Consider the following 21859-nt stretch of genomic DNA (forward strand, 5'->3'; position numbering starts at 1 on the left):
AAAGGAATAGTGCGGGGAATCCCTTGAGCCTAGGAGTTCCAGACAGGCCGGGGCAACATGGTGAAACCCGGTCTTTTTTGTTTTTCTGAGGCAGTTTCACTCTTGTTGCCCGGTTGGAGTGCAGTGGTGCGGTCTCAGCTCCCGGCGGCCTCTGCCTCTTGGGTTTGGATCGTTTTCCTGCCTCAGCCTCCAGAGCGGCTGGGATTGCAGGTGTGAGCCACCATGCCTGGCTAATTTTTTTTTTTTTTTTTTTGTACAGACGCGGTTTCTCCCTTCATCAGGGTAGTCTCAAACTCCTGACCTCAGGTTAACCGCCTGCTTCGGCCTTCCGGGGTGCTGGGATTGCAGGCGTGAGCCACCATGCCCGGCTAATTTTTTTTTTTTTTTTTTGGTACAGACGGGGTTTCTCCCTTCTTCAGGGCAATCTCAAACTCCTGACCTCAGGTTAACCGCCTGCTTCGGCCTCCTGGGGTGCTGGGATTGCAGGCGTGAGCCACCATGCCCAGCTTTTTATTTTTTTTCTTTTTTGGTAGAGACGGGTTTCTCCATGTGGATCACGCTGGTCTCAAACTCCCGACCTCAGGTGATCTGCCCGCCTCGGCCTCCCAGGGTGCTGGGATTGCAGGAGTGAGGCACCGCGCCAGGCCCAATTTATTAATCAGAAAAGAACAGATGCGCCTGGTGTGGCGGCTCACCCTTGTGATTCCCAGGACTTCAGATGGCCCAGCGTGGCCGATCGCTTGAGCCTAGGAGTTCCAGGCCGGCTGGGGCAACATGCTGAAACCCAGTCTCTCTCTCTTTTTTTTTTTTTTTTTTTTTGACAGGGAGTTTCGCTCTTGTTGCCCAGGCTACAGTGCAGTGGCAGGGTCTGGCTCCCAGCAGCCTCGGCCTCCCAGGTTTGGGTGGTTCTCCTGCCTCAGCCTCTGGAGTGGCTGGGATTGCAGGCGTGAGCCACCATGCCCTGCTAATTTTGTATTTTGTATTTTTTTTTTTTGTTTTTGGTGGAGATGGAGTTTCTCCATGTTGGTCAGGCTGGCCTCAATCTGACCTCAGGTTATCCGCGGGCCTCGGCCTCCCGGGGTGCTAGGATCGCAGGCGTGAACCACCGCGCCGGGCCCAATTTTTAATCAGACAGGAATAGATCGGCCTGGCGTCATGGCTCACGCTTGTGATCCCAGGACTTTGGACGGCTGAGCATGGCAAATCGCTTGAGCCTAGGAGATCCAGACCCGCCTGGGCAACATGGTGAAACCTGGTTTTGTTCGTTTTTGTTTTGTTTTGTTTTTGAGGCGGAGTTTCCCTCTTGTTGCCCAGGCTGGAGTGCAGTGGCCTGATCTGGGTTCCCTGGGCCTCCGCCTCCTGGGCGAAGGGTGATTCTCCTGCTTCAGCCTCCTGAGTGGCTGGGATTGCAGGTGTGAACCACCATGCCTGCCTTTTTTATTTATTTATTTATTTTGGTTGAGATGGGGTTTCTCCATGTTAGTGGGGCTGGTTTCCAGCTCCTAACCTCAGGTGATCCGCCGGCCTTGGCCTTCCGGGGTGTTGCGATGGCAGGCGTGTGGCACTGCACCTGGCCCGAAACCCAGACCCTTAACAGAAAAACAAAACAAAAATCACAAAGATTAGCCAGGCCTGGTGGACCCCGCAGGTAGTCCCAGCCACTCTGAAGGCTGATGTAGGAGGATTGCTTGAGCCGGAGAGGGGTGGGGGTGGAGGTGGCAGTGAGCCATCACGGCGCTGCTGCAGTCCAAACTGGGCAATAGAGCGGCACCGTGTCTCAGGAAAAGGGAAAGGAAAATAATAATAAAGAAAAAGAAAGTATACAAAATTGCTAAATCCAGGAACAGCTTCACAATATATTGAGAGAAATAGAGGCAAAGGTTAGCAGACACCAATGCTCACTTAGTGGAACTGCAGGTGTCCCCAAACAGAAGGCTGCTAGTTTTCCAAAAGAAATATATTATTGACAAAAAAAAAAGTTGGTTTGCTACAATATACAAATAGCTAAACTTTATATAGCCACGACCCTCTTGTAGCACTGCTCTAAGCCTTTTCCTGCTCTGAAATAGCTACTATTGTTACCTCCATTGTAGAGAAAACAGATGCCAGAGGTTGTTGTGGAAGGACCGCGAAAACTGACTAGGAAATTGACTTCTAAGTTTAGGACTTAAAGGTTCTTCCTGCTCTGCTCCTTACATTGCTACATTTTAGTTAACATACCTATTAACATACTGGTCCTTTCTACATTTGGAGGGACTCGTCCTGCAGTTTGAAGTTTTTTCTTAGGCTAAGCATTTGGTCAGAAGATCATCTGCGTTTTATGTCAGTTTAAGTTTAGACATTGTTCAGTAAGGAATGTAAATATGAGCAAACAGTTATCTGATTAAATAGAAAACCTAGAAGAAAAATCACCTATGAGGAAGTCAAGAAAATGTGAACTCTGGATTTGTGGCTATTTTCAGAATACTAATTTTTTGGTATTTAATGGCATTGTGAATATATTTATTTTTAAAAATTCCTTGTCTTCTACAGATACATATAAGGTAATTAAAAAATGATATGATGTACAGATTTTACTTCAAAATAATTCAGAAGAAGAAGGACTGTATATAAATGAAGTGGGAATATAAATGAAACAAAACTGGCTGTGGCCAGGTGTGGTGACTCATGCCTGTAATCCCAGCACTTTGGGAGACTGAGGCAGGTGGATCACTTGAGGTCAGGAGTTCAAGACCAGCCTGGCCAACGTGGTGAAACATCATCTCTACTAAAAATACAACAGTTAGCCAGATGTGGTGCCGGGTGCCTGTAATCCCAGCTACTCGGGAGGCTGAGGCAGGAGAATAACTTGAACCTGGGAGGCAGAATTTGCAGTGAGCCAAGATCATGCCACTGCACTCCAGCCTGGGCAACCATAGCAAAATCCCACCTTTAAAAACAAACAAACAACAACAAAAAATAACAAAAACAAAAAAACTGTCCATGCCATGAATGAAAAATTGTTGATGATGTGTATCTGTAGGGCAATTATATTATTTTTCTCAACATTTTTTACGTCTGAAACTTTTTATTGAACACATGCACACGTCCCTTGTAACTGGGGCTGCTTCCCCATTATTCTCTCAGTAGCCCTTCTGATTTTCACTTCATCTTCATTCTTAGAGACTCTGGATTTTTTTTTTTTTTTTTGGCAAGTTCAAATATGTCTTTGCAAGGACTATCCAGTATGTCTACCTACTCAGCCATATTATCAGAAACAGAAAAAGTGTCTAGATTCTTTTCTTGTCCTGTTAAGATTTTTTAAATTCCAAGAACAGTGACCTTCTACCAGACACTCTGATGTTGGAAGACAAAGCATATTTTGTAAGTGGAATGATTTCTGGGCTCAAATTTAGAACAAAGCCACAGATTTCGACAACCCAAAAATAACTTACTGTGACTCACCAAATTTAGAAAGATGGAAATTATTTAAAGAAAGAAAACCTTAATTTACTATGTGACCTCTAAGTATCTGGGCTGAAAATTGTAAAGGTAGAAAGGTAAATCAAAAGATATAGAGACTGTAATCATGCACTTAATGAAGTGCTAAATCAAAGTATTTTTGGCATACGTGGAAGAGTTTAATTTTATCACATTTTTTACTGGTACTATAGCTATTTGCAACTACATATAAAACTACAGTGTTACATATAAACTACAAAAAAACAACTTTTTAAAAAAATTTTATTATTATACTGTAAGTTTTAGGGTACATGTGCACAATGTGCAGGTTAGTTACATATGTATACATGTGCCATGTTGTTGTGCTGCACCCATTAACTTGTCATTTACATTAGGCATATCTCCTCAGGCTATCTCTCCCCCCTCCCCCCACCCCACAACAGGCCCCAGTGTGTGATGTTCCCCTTCATGTGTCCATGTGTTCTCATTGTTCAATTCCCACCTATGAGTGAGAACATGCGGTGTTTGGTTTTTCGTCCTTGCGATAGTTTGCTGAGAATAATGGTTTCCAGTTTCATCCATGTCCCTACAAAGGACATGAACTCATCCTTTTTATGGCTGCATAGTATCCCATGGTATATATGTGCCACATTTTCTTAATCCAGTCTATCATTGTTAGACATTTGGGTTGGTTCCAAGTCTTTGCTATTGTGAATAGTGCCGCAATAAACATGCGTGTGCATGTGTCTTTATAGCAGCATGATTTATAGTCCTTTGGGTATATACCCAGTAATGGGATGGCTGGGTCACATGGTATTTCTAGTTCTAGATCCCTGAGGAATCACCACACTGACTTCCACAAGGGTTGAACTAGTTTACAGTCCCAAGAACAGTGTAAAAGTGTTCATCTTTCTCCACATCCTCTCCAGCACCTGTTGTTTCCTGACTTTTTAATGATCACCATTCTAACTGGTGTGAGATGGTATCTCATTGAGGTTTTGATTTGCATTTCTCAGATGGCCAGTGATGATGAGCATTTTTTCATGTGTTTTTTGACTGCATAAATGTCTTCTTCTGAGAAGTGTCTGTTCATATCCTTCACTCACTTTTTGATGGGGTTGTTTGGTTTTTTCTTGTAAATTTGTTTGAGTTCATTGTAGATTCTGGATATTAGCCCTTTGTCAGATGAGTAGGTTGCGAAAATTTTCTCCCATTTTGTCAAAAATCAACTTTTTAAGAAATGAGACTAATCTAGCAACTTTATTTAAAAGTTTATCTTAAGGAAATAATTAAGGATGGCCGTACAAAAGGATTTAGCCATGACATGAGAATGTTCTCCCTGGCAAATCAATGGAAATTATTAAATGTGCAAAAGGGAACTGTTGGAATAAATTGTAATACCTTCATATGATCATATGATCATATATCATAACCTTTTAAAATGATATTGAAGAGCTGCATAAATTGACTTAAACACATCTTCGCAACACATCACTGAATAGTAGAAATTTGGGCCAGCAAAGAACATAGAGTTGGTCCAATTTCTACAAAAAAAAAGAAGACTCTAATAGCATGACAGCAGGGAAGAGGGAATATGTCAACGTATGTCTGTATATGTATGTATATGCATAGCAAGTATGAACTTGAAAGGATATATTTCAAATTGTTTACAGTGATTACCCCAGAGAGGTAAATAACTTTGGCCTTTGGTGTTCTATATTCCACATATTCTGAATTTTCTTTTTTTATTTAAATAGAGATGGGATCTTAGCCAGGAGCAGTGGCTCACCCCTGTAATCCCAGTACTTCGGGAGGCTGAAGAGGGCAGATTGCTTGAGGCAGGAGTTGGAGACCAATCTGGCCAACACGGCAAAACTCTGTTTCTACTAAAACTACAAAAATTTGCCAGGTGCAGTGGCTCATGCCCGTAACCCCAGGTACTTGGGAGGCTGAGGCATGAGAATTGCTTGAACCAGGGGGTGGAGGTTGCAGTGAGCCGAGATCACACCACTGCACTCCAGCCTGGGCAACAGACCAAGACTCTGTCAAAAAACAAAATGAAACAAAATGAAACAACAACAACAAAACAGTAATAAAGAGAAAACCTCATGGACAGAAGCAATGTCTCATGCCTGTAATCCCAGTGCTTTGGGAGGCCAAGATGGGAGAATCGCTTGAGGCCAGGAGTTCAAGACCAGCATGGGCAACATAGCAAGACCTTTTCTCTACAAAAAAATTAAAAATTAGCCAGGCATAGTAGTGCATGCTTATACTCCCAGCTACCTGGGAGGCTGAGGCGGGAGGATCACTTGAGCCTGAGAGTTGGAAGTTGCAGTGATCTGTGATCACACCACTGGGAAGCCACGACCCCATCCCTGCCTCCTTCCTATGTCCAATGCTAGCAATAAATAAGTTTCCCAGCCACAAATAATTATTAGAACCTCCTTCTCAAGTGCCAGCTCCAACCTCTGCTAGGTAGGACACAGGGGCAGCCCTACCCTCTGGAATATACAAAATGTTACAGACACAATATGTACACTGGGGAAGGGGGGTCACCCCAGCAGCCCGTGCCCTCACCTGATCCACAGTTAGCCCCACTGTCCTACCTCAGCTACTTCTCTGAATAAGAAGATTGGAGCCCCCACTGAGGGAAAAGTTGCTATGGTGAGAGTAAGGAGACCACGAGGCCTCCTCCAAACAAACCAACTCCACCAGCCTCTGGCTCTTAAATAACAATCATCATCATCCAGAAATTTAAGGACTCAGCCCTGGTCAAGGTGGCAAAGGGTCTGTTTGTCTTTCCCCATTAGACAGAAGTCTTGTCTTGCTACCCTAATTGTAAAGGAGTGACTGGGAAGGGGTGGTAGGGACATGGTGGTGGTGGAGACTCCAGCCCCACTTCTCCAGGATTTGCTGATAGGGGCCTGCTTTTAATTTTTATTTTCATTCCATGACTTTTTTTTTTTTTTTGAGATGGAGTCTCGCTCTGTTGCCCAGGCTGGAGTGCAGTGGTGCAATCTCGGCTCACTGCAAGCTCTGCCTCCCGGGTTCATGCCATTCTCCTGCCTCAGCCTCCCATGTAGCTGGAACTACAGGCACCCACCACCACGCCCGGCTAATTTTTTTTTTTTTGTATTTTTAGTAGAGATGGGGCTTCACCATGTTAGCCAGGATGATCTCAATTTCCCGACCTCATGATCTGCCCGCCTTGGCCTCCCAGAGTGCTAGGATTACAGGCATGAGCCACAGCACCTGGCCCCCATAACTTTTTTTTTAAATCCCATAACTTCTTTTTCATAACTTTTTTTTGTAACTTTTCATAAAACTTTTTTCTACTTTTTTGCCACAACTTTTTTACATTTTTTATCCTGTAACTTCCACCCCATAACTTTTTTATCCCATAACTTTTTTATTTTGTGTTCTTTTAATAAACACTTGCATAGTTACATTACAATTTTGTAAAAATGAAACAGATTATCTCATGCCAAGCATGCCCAGCATTTGCACGGTATCAATACCTTCAATACTATAGTTTTCAAGACATGCAAAATAAAATTTTAAGGCAAAAACAGCACTTTGCAACAACTTAATAATTTATTACATTACAGTAGCATCACACCAGCAGTCAATAATGCCACGTGAGGCAAAAGTCTTTCAGTATTTCCATTATACATTCTGTTTACAAGAATTCATAAATTGGAAAAATTCATTCCAAGAAAACTTGGCAAATAAAGCTTTGGACTAGAATTGGCATTTCTTTCTCTAGTTTTCCTTCCCACTGTTTCTTTCTTTTATACTACAGTATTCATATTTTAAAATGTTTTAACTTATTTCAGAACATTAAGATAACAGTTACATTTTTTAATAGTTAACATTGTTTTAAAATGACTCTTTAAGGTAAAGTTTTAGAAAAACTATATTATGGATAGGGCAGATTTACATTTTCAAATTTTCTAAAAATCATCTTTGGTATTAGAACTGATTTTTGTTCATTTCTGGAAAACCTATCAGATTTAATCCAATACTTTAAAAATGATTATTATATTTGCAATCTTTAAATAGGTGTTTTGATTCTTCCTACAGAAATTAAAATGTATTCAATGGAACTCACATTTTAAAATTCTGTTTCTGATGAACTCTAACCTTCCAATGTTGCCTTCTAAGCAAATTGAAAGCTGCCTTATACTGAATGAGGAAGAGCACAAATACTCAGCTGAATGTGGTATCACAAAAGACTGCATACACTTTGAAGAAAGACTTAAGTTATTGTCATACGATTTCCATTGTTTTTAGCTTTTTCTTAAATGTATGACAAATACCTACACAAAGAGTGCTATTTCAGTTAATATAGTAAATTTATTTTCCAGACTGACGTTTAGCTTAAATATGCCAGTGTGTGATTTAATCCATAAGCACCTGATGAACACATTATTGTCAGATTGGTTACAGATGCTAAACACTATCTGAAGGTCATTCCTAGTCATTGACATTTATCAGGGTAAAAGTGAAGTGATTTCAATGATAAAAGTACCTTTGAAATACTTTATCAATGTATTAGATAAACCCAGTTTCAGAATGATAAAGAAAAAACATTAGACCAAATAATGTGGCTAATTAACAGTGGTCAAATTTCTAGCCTGAGGGTTTAAAATGGACTTAAAGTAACTGTCTTTAAACTGAGCCCAAAGAATGCAAAAGCGGCAAGTTCAGAAAATAAAAGGCAAGAACAGGACATTAAGTCCTGTCATGAGGATGCCAAATGCTAAAAATGGAGATGGCCTAGTAACTAGAAATCCCCACCCCAGGGAGCACATATACATATCTCCCTACATCCTAATAATATGATGTGTTTTGAAACACAGACATTAGAACTTCATGAAGTTTGAACTGTTGAGTCTTTCCCAAGCATCATCAAGTTATGATTTAGGCAATGTATGACTGAAATTCATTCATTCATCATGCATAGGCACAATCACATAAATACTGCACAAAATATGTCCCTAACTGAAACCAAGAGGTACAAAAACATATTTCGCTCTTCGTAGTTTGTGAAGAAATATAACTCTGTGATTGTGTAGATGCGTTTCCTAATACACTGAGATTCACAAACAGTAGATTGCACTGCAGTTTGTAAACATTTTAAATTGCATAAACTTCTCCTTGATTTTCAAATATAGAATAATACTGTTTACTAAAACTCCTTTTTGTTTCAACTAAGTACTCTCACATATATTAGTTTGTAATAATGTTTATTATTATTTTTTAAAGTGTTTTCCATTCCTTCTTTCTTATATCCATTAAGTCCAAATGAGCTCTCATTTTATTTCAATGGAAAAGAGAATGGAAAAGAGGGGAAGGTAACTTGGATAAAGTATGAGCACTTACTACCATATGTATTCTAGTTCTGTAGTTTTCAAACTTCAGGGAGAATCTCAAGGATTATTAAAGCACAGATAGCTGTCCCTCTTTTGCACTTTCTGATTCAGGAGGTGTGGGGCTGGCCCAGGAATTTGCATGTATAACAAGTTCCCACGTGTTGCTGATGCTGAGGATCTAAGGACTACGATGTGAGCATCAGTGGTTTAGTGGATATCTACCTAATGAATACATGTTGTATTTCCTTTAGCACCTGTGATTATAGAGGAAACATCTTTCAACTGGAAGATGTCATTAAACAGAGGATAAGAGATCAGGTCAGTAAGAATTAAATTTAAATTAATTGAAATGTCACTGAAATGTTTAGAAATAATATGACAGGCCAGGCACAGTGGCTCATGCCTGTAACCCCAGCATTTTGGGAGGTCAAGGCAGATGGATCAGTTGAGGTCAGGAGTTCAAGACAAGCCTGTCCAAGATGGTAAAACTCCCTCTCTACTAAAAATAAAAAAATTAGCTGGGCATGGTGGTGCACACCTGTAGCCCCAGCTACTCGGGAGGCTGAGGCAGGGGAATTGCTTGAACTCGGGAGATGGAGGTTGCAGTGAGCTGAGATGCACCACTGCACTCCAGCCTGGGCAACAGAGCGAGACTCCATCTCAACATAAATAAGTAAATCAGTAAAGTAAAAATAAAAAATAAAGGGAAGATGGGACAGCTTTTTGTACTTCACGTCCTGAAAATGGGCTGATTTCCCTCAAGAGGCAGCAATTTAAGCTCTCTAGCCTACATGGGATACATACAGGAGAAAAAAGAAGAAAAAGAAAAGAAATATAAATATAAATAAATGAAAATAACACTTCTCGCTGATTATAAAGGAAATCACATTTTTTTCTAATAATTTGGAGGAAAAATATAAAGAAAAATCTTTAATTTTGCCACTCAAAACATTCCAGTTCGTTGCTTTTTACACTTTTTATGCATATAAACATTTTAAAAAGTAGAATCATAACATATGGTCTTTTGTCAATTCCTATATTTTAAGCATGTTTCTATGGCGGAAATATATCTTGGCATCACCATTTTTAATAGCTGGATGTATTTTTTATTTTTTTTGACACAGAGTCTAACTGTGTCACCCATGCTGAAGTGCAGTGGTGCCATCTTGGCTCACTGGAAGCTCCTCCTCCCAGGTTCATGCCATTCTCCTGCCTCAGCCTCCCGAGTAGCTGGGACTACAGGTGCCCATCACCACGCCTGGCTAATTTTTTGTCTTTTATTAGTAGAGACGGGGTTTCACCTGTTAGCCAGGATTGTCTCAATCTCCTAACCTCATGATCTGCCCACCTTGGCCTCCCAAAGTGATGGGATTACAGGCGTGAGGCCCCACACCCAGCCTGTAGCTGGATGTATGTTAAGTGAATAGTTGCCACCCAGAGGTGAATTTCCTGGTATAAACATTTTAATGGACTCGAGTGAGGATTTTTACACTGAATTCATAGAAGTAGAATTCCTAGAGGAAAATAATATAAAACTGTTTTAGGGTTTTTAAAAGAAATGTTCAAATTATCCTGTAGAAAAATTGGTTCAGTTTATGCTCCCACCAGCAAGGACAGAGCTCCAGGTTCCCTCTTCCATTTGTCATCTTTGCAGATCTTTAAGCAGAAAATCTCATTGTTTTCATTACATTTCTTTGATTTCTAGTGCTTTTGAATCTTTTTCATTTGCTCATTGGCCATTTTTATTCTTGTGGGAAGTGCTGGTTTCTCCATTGCCCATTTTCTGCTGGAAATCATTTTTTTTTCTGAGTAATTTTAAAGATTTCCTTATAGGCTAAGGATACAAACCTTTTACCTGTCAATGAGGTTACAAAGACCTTCTCCCAGTAAGTAATTTGTCATTTCACTTTATTTATTTTTTGCTAGCAAAGCACCAAAATCAAATTTCACTTATTTTTCATCCTGCTGAATGAACATATTTTAACAGTGATTTTAGTGGAAACAGGAGCAGGACAGAATGCAATACATAGATCACACTCTGTCACCCCAACTGGAATACAGTGGCATGATCATAGCTACTGCAGCCTCAAACTCCTGGGCTCAAGCGATTTTCCCACCTCAGCCTCCCAAGTAGCTCTAGGCCTACAGGTGCGTGCCGCCATGCCCAGCTAATTTTTAAATTTTTTTGTAGAGAAGTGAATTTGCTATGCTGCCCAGGCTGGTCTTGAACTCCTGACTTACCCCACCTTGGCTTGCCAATATGCTGGGAGTAGAGGCGTGAACTACTGCTCCCGGCCAAGAGCTTACTTGTGTTTGCTAGCGAGGTTCTTGGTATCTTTTTATATTTGAGGCTTTCGTGCTAGTGCTGAAGTATTACACTCACCATCTGAGGTTTACAGGACTTTTGTTTTAATGTTGAATAGAGGGAACTGTTTAGTTTTGCACCTTTGCAAGTATACAAAATGTGCCTACCAGGACTTTGCTTTATATCCATTGAAAAGCAAGAAGTAACACAGTAAAAGTATGCCTGGCTACAGGCTGTGGAAGAATGGAGTATTCTGGTTTAATTCTATTAACTTGGAAGGATGAAGGTGAAAAAAATTCAAAACTTTAATTTCCTGTTGAATGCAATTTGAAAATATAGCCAATGACTCCACTTTTCTTCTCTAGTAAGTTTGGACATTCAGATGTACGTTGTCTTTTATCATAGAATTCCTAGTGTGCCTGAGTCTTATAATGTGAAGATCCTTTTCTAAAACTTTAGATGTAAGAGGCTAGAAATGATATTGGATGAGATCAGGCTGGATGAGAACCGATACCTGTAAATATATTTTTTAGATGAAATCTCTGATTGCCACGCGTTTTCTTATTGAACTCATAAAAATAAAACACACTGGCTGGAGGGTGGAAATAGGAAGGAGATTTATGTCTTTTAATTGCATGTCATTGTTTCATATTGAGACAGAACATATAGTATCCCTGGCTTTGGACCTATAGAAGGAAACACATTTTTCTACCTGCTGTATGGCAGAGGTTCCTGAACACCTGGACAGCTTATTGCAGCATGGATTGCTGGGCCCTACTCCAGAGTTTCTGATTCATCAGGTCTAGGGTGGGGCCTGAGAATTTACATTTATAAGAAGTTCCCAGGTGCTCCTGGTCCAGAGACTATATGTTTGAGAGCCACTCTTACATACTAACTGTAAATTGTAGAACTCTATAAAAAAGCTTAGTTTGGTCTGAGATAAGAAGCACACAGGCAATGGAGCAAATCATGAAAAAGTCAACCCTTGATCCCAGGTAACAAGCAACACACAGTGACATAACACAATTCTTGGTTTTCATGATTGCAAGTCATAGCCAAGTATCTAGTGAGAAATTCAGTTTCATTTTCAGGGCTTAGAGGCCAGGTGATTCTAGAAAAATAGGATTTAGTGATTAACCTCATGAGAGTGGGAGTTATTTATGTCCTTTTTCTCTCCCCCATCACTTAGGATTTAGCCTTACTTTAGAAGGGTCCTGTATTTGCTTTAACCTTGTAAAGAACTTTGAGTGCTTATTAAATGGAAAGCTTTGTGTGTGTGTGTGTGTGTGTGTGTGTGTACGTATGTATTTAGAGACAGAGTCTCATTCTGTAGCCCAGGCTGAAGTGCAGTGGCATGATTTTGGCTCACTGCAACCTCTGCCTCACAGGTTCAAGGGATTCTCCTGCCTCAGCCTCCCAAGTAGCTGGGATTACAGGCACCTGCCACCATGCCCAGCTACTTTTGTATTTTTAGTAGAGACAGGGTTTCATCATGTTGGCCAGTCTGGTCTTGAACTCCTGAATTCGGGTGATCCACCCACCCCAGCCTCCCAAAGTGCTGGGATTACAGGCATGAGCCATCACGCCGGGCTCAAAAGCTTTGTGTTTTTAAAGATATTAGACATGTTTCTTGTTTTTTGTTTTTTTTTTAACTTAACACTAATGTAGGAGAATAAGAGAAAGTTTTTCCAAAAAAGAGAAAACATTGTGATTACTTTATCTTATTGGAATGTTGGATACTAAAGTCTGCTTTATCAATCATCAAGCACACTATAAAATTTCCATTTTAATAGGATTTGTACCTCAACTGAGGTAATAAAGTTTTAAAGTTTTTCAAGTGAAAGCCAGCCCCGCCCCTCTCCTGGAGTGGATGGGGACAGCAGTTGCATGGGCAGCTTTCCTTGTGACAACACAGGTCCTTCATGACACGCTGCTGTCTGGCCACAACTCCTTTTCCTTTCATCTTTCTCATTGGCCAATGGGCTTCAAGCATTAAGGCCATGCCCCTATTCTGCATTCTAGTGCAGCCCTGGTTACGCCTCCTCTGGCTCAGTCACACAGCGACGTAGAGGTGACTGGAGGTGTATAGTTGTCCTCACCTGGATCGTGCTGATGTGGCCCCAACCCCACCTCCCTGACCATCCCCACCTCCCTACCCACCCCCTCCCCCCTACCCACCCCCACCTCCCTACCCACCCCCACCTCCCTACCCACCCCCACCTCCCTACCCACCCCCACCTCCCTACCCACCCCCACCTCCCTACACACCCCCACCTCCCTACCCACCCCCACCTCCCTACCCAACCGACGATGTCCAAAGAAACCCGACAGAACAAATTGGCCGAGGCTAAGGAAAAGGTAAACGCACAAGCACCCCAACACAAGCTGAGGCCCCCTCTGACAGCTGAGCTGATGCCAGTCTGTGACACTCCCGAGGCACACCGGGCTGGGCCCCCCCAGTACCTCTGGGATCCCCACACCAAAATCTTGTCAGTCAGCCCAACCCCCACATGAGTCCTGCCCCTGCCGTGCCCGGCACCCCAGGGTGACTTTGAGCAGGTGACTCCCGGGGCTTCCAACTCCATACTCTGCCCTTACCTCCTGCTACCCCAAACCCGACCTCCCTGGGCTCTTTGGGCTCACATCTCCAAGGACCTGGGTGCCCCAGAACCTGCCCTCACCAGTTGCCACAGGGTGACTTTGGGGATGTGACTCCTGGGGCTCCTTGCTCCTTACTTGGCCCTCACCTCCTGCCGCCCCAAGCCTGACCTCCCGGGGCTCTTTGGGGTCACATCTCCAAGGACCTAAGTCCCAATTTTTGACCCCCCTCCCCAGTCTCAAAGTGGCAACTTGGGCATTGCGCTCATATGTCGCCCCCCCCCGCCACTCCACCAAGGAGTGGAATGTAGTGATGTCACAGTCCCTCTACAAACTGTCATTACTACCACGAGACCGGCCTTTGGTCTTAGGACCCAGTCCCCTAAGTGTTCTTGCCCACTTCTGTTTCCTCTGGTTGCAGCACAGGTTTCCAGCTGGAAGGGGAATGGGGACCGTGGGACCTAGAAGAGAGAGGTTTCAGGCTGCCTGACTTCCTTACCACAGACGTTGACAGGGTGAAAAGCCTACACCTCCCCCATGAGCTCCACATGTTGACAGTGTCTCTCGGTGGCAATGGGAGAACGGGTTGGGTTGGGTTTTCTCCCAGGCTTCTACTCTCCAGAGAGACTTTAACATTTTTTCTGAGTTCTGCACCTCAGATTTGAATTCTCCATTGTTCTGGGACCAGCGTGCCCCTCAGTCACTGGTTTCTGGAGTGAGATCTGCTTATCTTCTGTGGAACAGATCTTGGGAAACTGGACTTGACAGCTTGAGTCTTCCTCATCTCATCTCAACCTGGGGTACTTTGAGTGCCACAGGATAAATATGGGGCATCTTTCTGAAGCATCAGTTTCCCTTGATTCTATTGAGAGATGAAACATTAATGTACTTAGGGATGAAAGTCACATAGATTTATAAGAGTATACAAGACTTCTCTCTGAAATGAGGCTTGGGTTGTCCTCTTTCTGCTAAATTCCCGGATTTAACAGAAAGGCTGCCTTCTGCCATGAGGATACATTGATGTAAAGGTTTGAGAGGTACTGGTGTACTTCTTAACACTAACAGACGTGTGAGGGTGAATAACTCTAAACCACAGAGTGTACAGTTCCTGCCTGCTTAATATTTGCTTTTCTACCTCTGCCTCTGGTTTTGGTCCCTGGCAGCTGCTGATTTGTGGCAAAATCCCAGAGCTCAGGGTCAGAAAACTGAGTTTAAGTTCCATTACTGCCTTTTTTTTCAGCCATGGTATCAATCTCTCTCAGTCACTAAGTGATTGTGACAACATTTCCTACAGTTGGTGGCATTAAATCAGATGGGCTATAAGAGTATTTAGTATAAACTGTAAAGCAGGATGTGACTGTAGGATCTTGTAGTTCTCATGAGTATCACTGCTCTTCCTTTCCACAGTTGAGAGACCATCATGCCCAGACCAGCCCTAGTGTTGGTGCAGGAGCAAGCGACGCCAAAAAGAAGAAAATAAATAATGGCACTAACCCTGAGACAACCACTTCTGATGGTTGCCACTCACCTGAGGATGTGAGTCTTGGCTGGCCAGGCTCCTTGGGGACAGAGGGCCCAAGGGGTGGTGGAGGGTAATTGTTAAGATTGTGGAAGAACTGCCAGGTACTGGTTAAGAGTTCTGGGTTTGAATCCTACCTCTCCATCTCCTAGGGATATGATTTAGGGCAAATAGCTTGAGCTCTTTGGGCCTCTCTTTTCACATCTGTAAAACAGGAGTGGTATTGTTTTACTTGTATTTGTGAAGTTTAAATGAGATTTATCATTGAGTTTTTATGTTAATCCCTAGTCCAGGGCCGGCTGTAAACTCTCCTTCTTGGGCTTGCATTTCCTGAGGTAGAGTTAGAGAGTATCAGAGGTTTCTGTTAGCTCTGAGAGCCCGACAGTTAAAGGCCCACTAGAATGGAAACCTCGGGGCCAAGGGCTCCTCTCTGCCTTTTCTGACCTCTATCCCTGCTGTGAGGAGCTGTCCCTGGCCCGTATGTGCTCAACGTTTGCTGAATGAATGCACCTTTCTAAATCACAAGCTGGCAGAAGGGTGGGCTTTTCTCACACTCCATCTCCGAAGGTTTCTGTTACTGTCTTTTCAAGAGAATCTAGTTTCAGACTTTGAGTTCCGTGGCTGTGGGCAAAAACCAACAAAGACCCAAATCCTTCTTCTTTGGGAGTTGAGGAGAGTTGACCAGTTCGTGTTCCCATTGGGTCTGAGAACTTTGCCCTTAAAATCCATTCCTGACCCCTGCCTACCACTTCCTGGCCTGGGGAATAGAGTTGAGGGGGCTACCCTCAGTCACCTTCCTTTGACTCTCCCCACAGAAACAACAGAACCGAGCTCAGCTGAAAGAAGTAACATGGTTTCTTTCTTTGCTCATGACATGACTGCTGGGTTTGGGGGCACTCAGATGTAGAGGCCCAAGTCTCATCTCCCCCACTCCTAGCCTGGGGAAGAAGGCTCACCCCCCTTATTCCACCCCATCCCCACAGGGTCCCTGATAAACTGGTCCCATGGGTGGGCCTGTCCTGGGGCAGGGGGCCATTCTGGGGGCATGTCTCTTGCTGTGGATCTCTGCCTCCCCCTAGTAGGAGCTCTTTCTTCCTCTTCCTATAGGAAAAGAAGGTGAGCCATCAACACCAGCAAGCCCTAAGGAGGCAGCTAGAGGTGAGTGGAGGGGGTGAAGTTCCCTCCTGTCCTCTGGATGAGGTTTCTTTGCTTCTCTTTCAGCACTTGCTTGTCTTTTCTCCCAAAGGCCCAGGATCATACCGTAGAAATCCTTATGTGTCAGAAAATTGAACTGGAGACAGTGCTCTATTACAGCCAGGATGCTGCCGGGAAATTTGAAGGTGGGAATCTGGGCACCCCATCATCCCTCAACCTCGCACTTTCACAGGCCTTTGGGGGAGTCCTTTGGGCCGCATCTCAACCTCTCTTATTCCAGGAGAGTCCCATTATCTGGCAGACCACCTGCATCATTCCTGGCACTTTGAAGGAGAGTTACAGCCGGCTCTCTCCTCTGTGTCCATACAGCACAAGAAGGCAGACAGGGTGAGTCCAATCACCTGCACGGTCCCATGGGAGCCCAGCTTTGCAGATAGAGGAATGAGCCTAAAGGTCCCTTCTGCAGGATGCAGTGTCCTGCCCAGAAGACAGCATGGGCCATTTCTTGCTGCTTTTGTGTGTGGTTGTTAGAGACAGGTTAGGGCTGAGTCAGCTGCTGTGGGTGAGTTGTGGGGTGCTGTGGGGAGCAAGCACTGGACACAGAGCTCCGAGGCCAAGTGCCCACCCTGCCCATACTTGGCTGCACCCTTGGTCAAATCCTAGGTGGGGGTTAGGGTACTTGTACCATGAAAGTACAGAAGAGTATCTTTAGTATGTTAGCATTTGTGTAGAGAGAGGGAACACACATACATGTGTGTGTGTATGTATTATGGTAATATACATAAAACATGTTTGTAAGGATTCGTAAAAACTCAGGAGATAGGAACAGTGTTGGGGGGAGATATTTCCCTTCTGTACCTTCTGAGGTTTGGACTATGCCAATGTACCGTTCTTTCAAAAATGAACAAAGGATTAATTTCCTTCTCCTTATCTGTGTCCCTACCCCCAGCGAAAGAATGGGCTTAGAGAATCAGATATACTTGCGTTTTGAAATCCCAGCTCTAAGTGATCTTAGGCAGCACTTAACCTCTAATACCCCATGTTTTTCATCTACACAATAGAGATAATAATGGTAACCATCTCCTATGGAGGTTGTGAGGATTAAATGGGATTGTTAGCATAGTGCCTGGTGAAGCACTCAATAAAGGTTCCAACAGTGGTAGTAATAAGAGTAATAGCAATAGCAATATTATCTGATCTCTCTGGGCCCCTGTTAGCCAGCTATCAATTCAATCTCTTTCCGTGTCCCTTCCACCCTTACTGAGTTCTTTGAAAAACAAGTGAGAGCCAGGTGCGGTGGTGCATGCCTGTAATCCCAGCTACTTAGGAGGCTGAGGCAGAAGAATCACTTGAACCCAGGAGGCGGAGGTTGCGATGAGGTGAGATCGCGCCTGTGCACTCCAGCATGGGCAACAAGAGAGAAACTCCATCTCAAAAAAAAAAAAAAAGAAAGAAAGAAAGGAAAACAAATGAGACCATGGGCTTGGAAATGTCTTGAGAACATGTCGGGTGTGATTGAGAGGGAGCAAGAGTTACTGTGGAGTAGTCACTGTAGCTGTCATTACTGGTCGGCCAGCTGCTCCTCTGCCTGCTCTATCCTGACTTGACCTTTCTCTATTTGCAGTACATCGAGGAGTTAACAAATGAGAGGGACACCTTGAGTCTGGAGCTGTATAGGAACATGTAGGATGGGGGAAGTTGGGATGGGAGGTCTGGGAGCCCTTAGTGGGGGTGGTGTGCTGGGAGATGGGGGGTACACGTGAGCATGGTGAGTGGCTCATACAGGTTTTCATGTGTGTGCAGGGAAGCTCTAGTGCCTCCTGTGCCACTGACTCATGGGGTAGCCTCAGGCAACTCATGTCCTCTCTCTGGCCTGCCACCTGGGACTTTTAATTCCTGGGGTCCCTTCCAGTGCCATGATTCTGTGGTTGTGGGGTGAGGGTAGAGGGTCGATCACCAAAGCGGTCCTTTCTGTTCTTCATTCATTCCTTTCTCTACTGCCTCTGGCTATAGCATAACCAATGAGGAGCTGAAGGAGAAAAATGCCAAACTACAAGAAAAACTTCGACTCGTAGAATCTGAAAAGTCTGAGATCCAGCTCCACATCAAGGGGCTAAAAAGGAAGCTGGAGAAGGACAAAATCCTGCTGCCACAGGTGAGAGACTGCAGCCCTCAGGGTTGTGGGAGCCCCATCCAGCTGGGACCATGGTCTAGGGATCATGCAGGGTATGGGGAGGGTCCAGCCAAGAGTTGGAAAATTTGGGTCCTTGTTCTGGTCCCACCATAGAATCCTCTAGAGTGTGCTAAAAATCTACAAAGTGGGGACCTGTCTGGGAAATCAGAACCTCAGGGTTAGGGCTTAAAATTTCTTTTTAAAGAATCATAGATGAAAACTGTTATTTTATAGATTACATTTATATAGCTAGCTTATGAGTCTATTTCCTTTTCAGGTTCAAACCAACACTTTGCAGGAGGAGAAGATGTGGAGGCAGGAGGAGAAGCTACAGGATCAGAAGGAGAAGATACGGAAGCAGGAGGAGAAGCTACAGGATCAGGAGGAGAAGATATGGAAGCAGGAGGAAAAGATGCGGAGACAGGAGAGAAGCTGTGGGCACAGGAAAAGGAGCTGCGGGAGCAGCAGGAGCACATGTGGGAGCAGGAAAAGGAGCTGCGGGAGCAGGAAAAGAAGATGAAGGAGCAGGAGCAGCAGTTGAGGGAGCAGGAGGAGAAGATGTGGGAGCAGGCAGAGAAGATTTGGGAGCAGGAGGAGAAGATGTGGAGACAGGAGGAGAGGCTGTGGCAGCAGGAGAAGCAGATGTGGGAGGAGGAGGAGAAGATGTGGGAGCAGGCAGAGAAGATTTGGGAGCAGGAGGAGAAGATGTGGAGACAGGAGGAGAGGCTGTGGCAGCAGGAGAAGCAGATGTGGGAGGAGGAGGAGAAGATGTGGGAGCAGGAGAAGAAGATGTGGAGACAGGAGGAGAAGCTGCAGAAGCAGGAGAAGGAGCTGCATGAGCTGGAGGAGCAGATGCGGAAGCAGGAGGTGCAGATGTGGAAGCAGGAGGAGCAGATGAGGAAGCAGGAGGAGCAGATGAGGAAGCAGGAGGAGCAGATGCGGAAGCAGGAGGAGCAGATGAGGAAGCAGGAGGTGCAGCTGTGGAAGCAGGAGAAGGAGCTGCGTGAGCTGGAGAAGCAGATGCGGAAGCAGGAGGAGCAGATGAGGAAGCAGGAGGAGCAGATGCAGAAGCAGGAGGAGCAGGCATGGAAGCAGGAAGAGCAGAGGCCCGAGCTGGAGGAGCAGATGCGGAAGAAGGAGGAGAAGATTTGGAAGCAGGAGGAGCAGATGCAGAAGCAGGAGGAGCAGATGAGGAAGCAGGAGGAGCAGATGCAGAAGCAGGAGAAGGAGCTGCGTGAGCTGGAGAAGCAGATGTGGAAGAAGGAGAAGCAGATGGGAGAGGTGGAGGAGCAGATGTGGAAGCAGGAGGAGCAGATGCACGAGCTGGAGGAGCAGATGCGGGAGCAGGATGAGAGGCTGCGATTGAAGGAGGAGAGGCTGTGGGATCAGGATGAGAAGATGCGCGAGGAGGAGGAGAAGATGTGGATACAGGAGGAAAGGCTTCGGGAGCAGGAAAAGGAGCTGCGGGAGAAGGAAGAGGAGATGCAGAAGCAGGAGAAGATGTGGGGGCAGGAGGAGAAGATGCGGGAGGAGGAGAAGAAGATGCGGGGGCAGGAGGAGAAGATGCGGGAGAAGGAGAGGATGGGAGAGCAGGAGGAGAAGATGCAGGAGGAGCGGTGCTCAGAGCCCTGCCTCCCTCCCTCCAAAGACCTTTCTGATAGGAGCCACCCTGGCAGCGTGGAGCCTGCGCGAGAGGCCGGGAAGGGTTATTCCCATGACAACCGCACTGCACAGCAGATGATGCAGCTGCTTGGTGGAAGGAAGAACGCCCAGGAGCGCCCAGTCTTAGGCAGCACCTCCTGCATCCCATTCTTCTACCGAGGAGATAAGAAAAAGATGAAGATCATCAATATCTAAAAGCCGGCACTGTCAACAAGGCCTACAGAAGTGTAAGCCGCCGTGTAACTTTGTGAATATAGTCTGAGAACAAACTTGAAAAAAAGAAAAAAAAAAGAAAATTTATTTTAAATTGTGGCAAAATACTGGCCTGGCGTGGTCGCCCACACTTGTAATCGCAGCACTTTGGGAGGCCTAGGCAGGTGGTTCACCTTAAGTCAGGAGTTCAAGACCAGCCTGGCCAACATGATGAAACCCCGTTAAAAAAGTTAGCCAGGCATGGTTGCGCATGCCTGTCATCCCAGCTACGCGGGAGGCTGAGGTTGCAGTGAGTCTATATCACACCACTGCCTCCAGTCTGGGTTGACAGAGTGAGACTACACCTCAAAAAAAAAAAAAAAAGTTTCTACCTGAGGACTATAATACCTATGTACGTTTCTATTGTTTTTTTTCTTGGACTTTCTCGTTTAGTCCTGTGTTGTCTTGTCTTATGGCATGCCTAGTAAACTTTTATCTGCCTCCAGAGAGTAATGACTTTGACTTTATGGCACACAATTGGAGTAAGAGCAGACCGCCTTCATCTGGTTTGGGACTAAGCTAGTTCAAAGCAGGTTTTAGGTTTTGTGACAGCTGGTCTATGTTTTATTCATTTGGACTCCTAGGAGTGGCCCTTCCAGGGTCCCCACCAAGGTCCCATCTCCTTCCTGGGATCCAAATTCTCATTAGGTCATTTCAGCCCTGTGAGAGTGCCAAACATTCAGCTAGGCTCTCCAGCCTCTTAACTATCACTTCACACTCAGTTTCTTAGCCTCTTAGCCCTCTACTGTTGACCAATCACCAAATGTGGGAAAAGCACTATAGACTGTCGGGGTCACTTCCTAGGCCTGGTCACTCAAGTCCTGGCTGAGGTCTTCAATTGCCTTCCAACAACTGTTTTTGATGGTTGGGGGGACACATTTTTTTGTGAGAGTCTAAATAGTTTCTGTGGCATAAATGCATGGTTTAATGGTGCCTGGGTTGTAACAGAAAAGTGTATGGGCAAAAATCATAAGGGAAAAATGATTCATATTTTATGTCTGTCTACATTAGACCTGCTCAGGGAATAGAATTTGGGAATCACATAATAAATAAGAAACTGCATGCTTGATTGAACATTTGCTTTCTTCACTATCAGGACATGGGGACATATATTTTAAGGCTTTTAAAGGCATTTGGGAGAGATTTTATATAGGCCATAAAATGCATTACCCCTCAAAAATAAGAATCACTGAAGAATATAGTTGACTCACAGAAAAAAAAAAAAAATCCTCTCTAATTTTAAGCCGCTATAGTTCTCTTTACAAAAAACTTGGGAAAGTTATTATTTTTATTTTTTTGCAAACTTTAACCATGACCTCGCTTTACTTCCATGTATTTAATTTCACTGAAATTATATTTCAAAGAAAAGTCTTTCTGGA

At 44.3% G+C, this 21859-nt stretch overlaps 1 pseudogene; it reads left to right on the forward strand.

Moving 5' to 3' along the window:
• Positions 1–13431: 13431 nt before the first annotated feature.
• LOC129014674 (golgin subfamily A member 6-like protein 26) lies at positions 13432–20895 on the forward strand (annotated as a pseudogene).
• Positions 20896–21859: the final 964 nt, after the last annotated feature.

The sequence above is a fragment of the Pongo pygmaeus genome, chromosome 16 (genome assembly GCF_028885625.2).
Source record: "Pongo pygmaeus isolate AG05252 chromosome 16, NHGRI_mPonPyg2-v2.0_pri, whole genome shotgun sequence".
Taxonomy (NCBI): domain Eukaryota; kingdom Metazoa; phylum Chordata; class Mammalia; order Primates; family Hominidae; genus Pongo; species Pongo pygmaeus.